Genomic DNA, 6,000 nt, shown 5'->3' on the forward strand with positions numbered 1-6,000 from the left:
CACCAGAGAAGAACCCGGTTGCGTTCCAGTAGGGCCGTAACATAATTGGCATCCCCAGCGGGATCCGACCCCTTGTCAAGTATGTTTGACAGGGGTGGTGATATAACGCAATCCCCTGTAAATAATTCCCCCTGTGTGTAATTATTAGGACGTTGTACGTCCTGTGCGGTGCTTGGTGTAATTACGTGCAATATTGTAGTGCGGTGCCCGGTGTGATTACGTGCAATATTGTAGTGTGCGGTGCCCAGTGTGATTATGCGCAACAGTAGCAAGTGAGGTGCTAGGTGCGATTAAGTGCTAAAGTGAAGCGATGTGTTAAGTGCTAGTGCTCCATCTAAGTGACAATGGCAGAAAAAGTGACCATCAACGATCTGGATGATGTTCAGGCCTTTCTGAACAAGGAGGACAGATTAAAATATCTGGGAAAACAAGAACTTGTATTAGTGAGTGCCTATCTGGAGATAAAGATATGTGCCAGTGATTCCCGTGTGGAGATCTTTTCCAAGGTTCACAAGCATATGAAGGCCGAGGAGAAACAGGAAAGCGAGGCACAAATTACAAAAGAAAGTGAGGAAGTAGCTTCCATTGAAACGGAAGATAAGGGCAGTGACATTGAAAGCGATGCAGGTGAGCTGAATATAAGCTTTCTGGCTGTCAAAATGCGTGCCTTGGAAATAAATCGCGAGATAGAATGGAAGAAATTAGAAATAGAACGAGAATAGAAAGATAAAGAATTAGAGATGAAGCGTTTAGAATTAGAAGAAAGGAAAGAAGAGCGAGAAAGAGAAACAAGAGAAACGAGAAAGAGAAGAGCGAGAGAGAGAGAAGAGAAGGAAAAAGAGACAACATGAGCTAGAAGTATTGCGATTAGGTGGTCGGAGGCAAACAACGGACACAAGTATTTTCGATCCAGTAAGGAACATCAAAATGGTCCCAAAATTCAATGTGAAGGAAGTGTCGAAGTTCTTCGCAGCCTTCGAGAAAGTCGCAGCCTCTTTGTAGTGGCCAAAAGAAAATTGGGCCATCATGATACAGTCCGTCTTGACTGGGAAGGCCCAAATTGCCTACTCCACGTTGTCCATTGATGACTCCGGCGATTACGACAAGGTGAAGAAGGTAGTGCTCATGGCGTACCAATTGGTATCTGAGGCTTACAGGCAGAAGTTCAGAAACCTGAAAAAGACCTCGGAGCACACGTTCACCGAATTTGCGACCATCAAGGAACGGCTTTTCCAGGAGTGGTGTGCCTCTCGGAAGGTGAGGACAAAAGAAGAACTCGCACAGTTCGTCTTGTTGGAGGATTTTAAGGAATGTCTGTCTGGAGATCTAAAGACATAGAGGAACAACAGGTAGAGACCTTAAGTGCAGCAGCCACCATGGCTGAAGAGTATATCCTGACGCATAGGTCTTCCACTAGGTATGTCCCTAAGAGTTACCCACGTCTGTTTGGCAAACCTCGTCAAGAAGAGGAGAGAACCGTCCCACAAAGCGATATGAAGACGCCCCCAAGTAGCCGTCGAAGGACTAGTCCTAGCAGTCCGAAACACCGCAGTCCGAGGAGGAATGTAGTGTGTTGGACTTGTGGGCAGAAAGGGCATGTAGCTGCTATGTGCCGAGGCAGAAGAGGTAGCGGTCCACGTAGGGAGGTGATGCTGATGGGCTGTGTGACACCACCAGTAGGAACCCAGTCTCTAATGACTAGTCAGGAAGGACCAGGATTGTTTGCCCCTCACACTTCAGGCGGGTATGTAACGAGTGATCATACTGGTAGATCAGTTGTAGTGCTCAGAGATAGTGGAGCAGCCCAGTCCCTGATCGTGAGAGACTCGTTATCCGAGGGAGTGAGTGTAGACGGGAGACAAAAGGTTGTCCTGGTTGGGTTTCCTAGGACGCGGTATGTTGCCCCCTTAGTGCCGGTACATCTAGACTCGCCTTACTTCAGCAGCACATGTGCGTTGGCAGTAGTTGATACTTTGCCTATAGCTGGGATTGACGTGATACTAGCCAAGGACTTGGTGACAGATTGGAGCAACAATCATCCCAAGATTGTGGAAGAGTCAGCCGAAACAGCAAGAGGGTCTGAGGTAACAGCAGGCATTGGTAATATCCAGGTACAGACAGACATGGAATTAGATAACATGTTTAATCCTCCCTCTTACCAACAGATTGACAGCATTCCAACAGAGTCTCCCGATTCTTCTCCCGACAAGAAGCATGAGGTTATGGTGGCAGAAGTGACTGAGCAAGATGAGAGGCCTCGTGTGCAAGCACCCACGGATACCCAAGAGTCTGGAGTGAAGGCACCCGAGTACTTGCGGTATGGCAAGGTACAACGTTCATTGAACCGGCCAGAGATTCCCCAGACGTCAAAGGTATGTGCGAAGGTTCTAGTGCCCTCTTCGGTCCAAACCAGGCTAAGGGATATGGCCGGCTATGGACATTCCAGGCTCATGAAACTTATCCCTAAGTTAACCAAATGTTTCTTAGCGGTATTTTTTGTTCTCGTGTGTGTTCTCAGTAAGGACCAGTGGACGACCCGACAGATGATGGCTCCCATGAACATCATGAAGAGACCCCAAATATTGGAGACTTGCACTGTGAGTGTAGCAGTCGAAGAAGGGACCTGGAAGGTGATGATGGATACAGGAGGTATGAGATGTGATATTATGAGTGACTGTTTCCGACAGATTGACACCCCCCGTGTGATTGCTGAGCCTGGATTCAGCATTATACGGAACGTTGGTCGACCTGACGGTGGCAGAGCAGATACAATCTTCGACGTACGAGCAGCCCTGTTGGGACTAGGCGTGGGCCTAGTAGACGGTTATGCTATATATACCGATTTAACAACATTCACTGTTACTCTAGATTATCAGACCCCTGTATTCCAGGTTCCCGTCTCCCTGAAGGATTACCGGACCGGTACCAGAAATGCCGTCTGTGACCAGCCATCAACGCTGCCACGACATGGGAAGTGTCGATTCACCCCAGATCGCGTCTATACCGATTCTTACTCGAGGCACGTGAGATTATGCCCCTGCTTGACATCTCAGTGAAGGTGTGGGAAGTCACATCAGGCAGGTCATTGCCTTCCATCTTCAAGTTTCCTTTATGCCAGAGTCTCTCATTAGGACAGTTTTTCGGACAAGACATCCTCGTAACTCCAGTTCATAGTTTATGTGAGTCCGTTTGGAGTTGTACCCACGTACTAATTTGGTTTGTTTTTTCTTTTATAGAAACCCAAACCAAATTCTTTTTGGTGGGGAGTTGTTACGGACCCGAGTCAAGCGTCGTAGCACGGAGCAGTGACGACAACACCATCTGTGAGTCCGCTCCCGAAACCCCCTCCAAATGGACGACGCCATCTGGTGAGGACGGGATATACCGGCCACAGGTGCTGGATTCCCTTCTAAATCAGCTCGTAACATAGCCGCTGCTGACCTCTGGTGAGGTGGCGCTTAGACATCAACGCCATCTATGGAGTGGATAGGTAGACGTTTGTGTCTAAGCCTGTAAGTGAGGTTCCCTAGTCCCAGTACTAATGACGTGTCTGATTACAGAGTCGACCTGGGACTGCTGTATTGGACGATGGATCAGTCTACCCAAGGCAGCCAAGGTCTCTCCACGAGTTTGCTCTGAAGAAGCTGTGAGTCACCCACTGGACGAACTCTGCTGAGAGTATTAGCCTGCCTGATGACGTGGCAGTATCAGGAATCGTCGTATCTAGGGCTGGCTGGTGGAAGAGACTAGCTACTGTGGTGCTTAGTGAGTAGAGTGATCAACGGGATCACACGAGGCTCCTACCTAGGGCTCGCAACCCTAGTATCGGTCGTGGAGTGGCCTACACAGCGGAGCTGAACGGAACCTGCCAGCTAGAGGCTGGATTAAGGTTGAAGGCCTCCACGACGGAGCACCCAGTGGAACTGTGATTTGGCTGGCCTGTGGCCAGGGTAGATTTGCCAAGAGAATCATAGAGGATTTATCGTGGGCCAAAGAAGAGAACCAGGGCTACCCAAAGAGTGCACCATTGAGCATCCAGTGTCTTCGAAGGAAGACAACTCTGTACATTAAAGTGTGTTTATAACCCCCGTGTGTCTGTTATATATTTATTTATGGTGGTGGTGAAATTATATATATAAATCAGAACATTTGTATCCTTCCCCCTTTAATTTAACTTGCGTTACGGAACGCATGCCTTGAAAGCATCTACTAACTTGGGGCCGGATTCCCAAACTCTAATAACACCAGAGAAGAACCTGGTTGCGTCCCAGTAGGGCCGTAACATTATATATATATATGTATATATATATATATATATATATATATATATATATATATATATATATATATATATATATATATATATATATATATATATATATATATATATATATTTATATATATATATATATTTATATACGCACTTCTTGGCCTATTATGCAAGGCCCGAATTGCCTAATAGGCCAAGTGAATTATTTTATTTTCAATAAATGGTTTCCAATTAGTTTATTTTAATTATTATTATTATATTATATTAGGAACATAAATTATTGACGTAGTTGTTAGTTTAGGTTAGGTTTAGATAGATTAGGTTAGGTAAGGTTGGTTAGGTTTGGTCATATATCTACGTTAGTTTTAACTTAAATTTAAACATATTAACTTTTACATAATGAAATAGCCAGATTTATCAATTCATAAGAAAAAAATTAGAAAAATATATAAATTCAGGAAAACTTGGCTTATTAGGCAAATCGGACCTTGCATAGTAGGCCGAGTACGACGTTCTGGCTTCTAGGTACAACACACACACACACACACACACATATATATATATATATATATATATATATATATATATATATATATATATATATATATATATATATATGTCGTACCTAGTAGCCAGAACGCACTTCTCAGCCTACTATTCAAGGCCCGATTTGCCTAATAAGCCAAGTTTTCATGAATTAATGTTTTTTCGTCTACCTAACCTACCTAACCTAACCTAACCTAGCTTTTTTTGGCTACCTAACCTAACCTTACCTATAAATATAGGTTAGGTTAGGTTAGGTAGGGTTGGTTAGGTTCGGTCATATATCTACGTTAATTTTAACTCCAATAAAAAAAAATTGACCTCATACATAGAGAAAAGGGTTGCTTTATCATTTCATAAGAAAAAAATTATAGTAAATATATTAATTCAGGAAAACTTGGCTTATTAGGCAAATCGGGCCTTGAATAGTAGGCTGAGGAGTGAGTTCTGGCTACTAGGTACGACATATATATATATATATATATATATATATATATATATATAACCTTAGAACTCTTTCCAACCAGGAGATTCGAACCCTAGCCAGCACAGAAGCCTTACAGCAACTGGCATAACTGGTACGCCTTCAACCCACTGCACCACAGCTCAGACCCTTAAAGAGATGGTAATTTCGGAGTATTTCACATCCAAATATCACCATCTCCCAAGGGCAACTAGAGCATAGTGAGGGGCTACTCACGTTCTTTCATCAAATTCCTGTTAATATGGGAGAACTCTGTGTCTATGCTTAATGCACAACTTGCCTAAACACGCAAGAGAGATTATACAACCTTAGAACACTTTCCCACCAGGAGATTCGAACCCTAGCCAACACAGAAGCCTTACAGCAACTGGCATAACTGGTACGCCTTTAACCCACTGCACCACAGCTCAGACCCTAAAAGAGATGGTAATTTCAGAGTATTTCACATCCAAAGATCACCATCTCCCAAGGGCATCTAGAGCATAGTGAGGGGCTACTCACGTTCTTTCATCAAATTCCTGTTAATTTGGGGGAACTCTGTGTCTATGCTTAATGCACAACTTGCCTAAACACGCAAGAGAGATTATACAACCTTAGAACACTTTCCCAAAAGGAGATTCGAACCCTAGCCAGCACAGAAGCCTTACAGCAACTGGCATAACTGGTACGCCTTTAACCCACTGCACCACAGCTCAGACCCTTA

Source organism: Procambarus clarkii, chromosome 8 (assembly GCF_040958095.1).
Source record: "Procambarus clarkii isolate CNS0578487 chromosome 8, FALCON_Pclarkii_2.0, whole genome shotgun sequence".
In the NCBI taxonomy this organism is placed as follows: domain Eukaryota; kingdom Metazoa; phylum Arthropoda; class Malacostraca; order Decapoda; family Cambaridae; genus Procambarus; species Procambarus clarkii.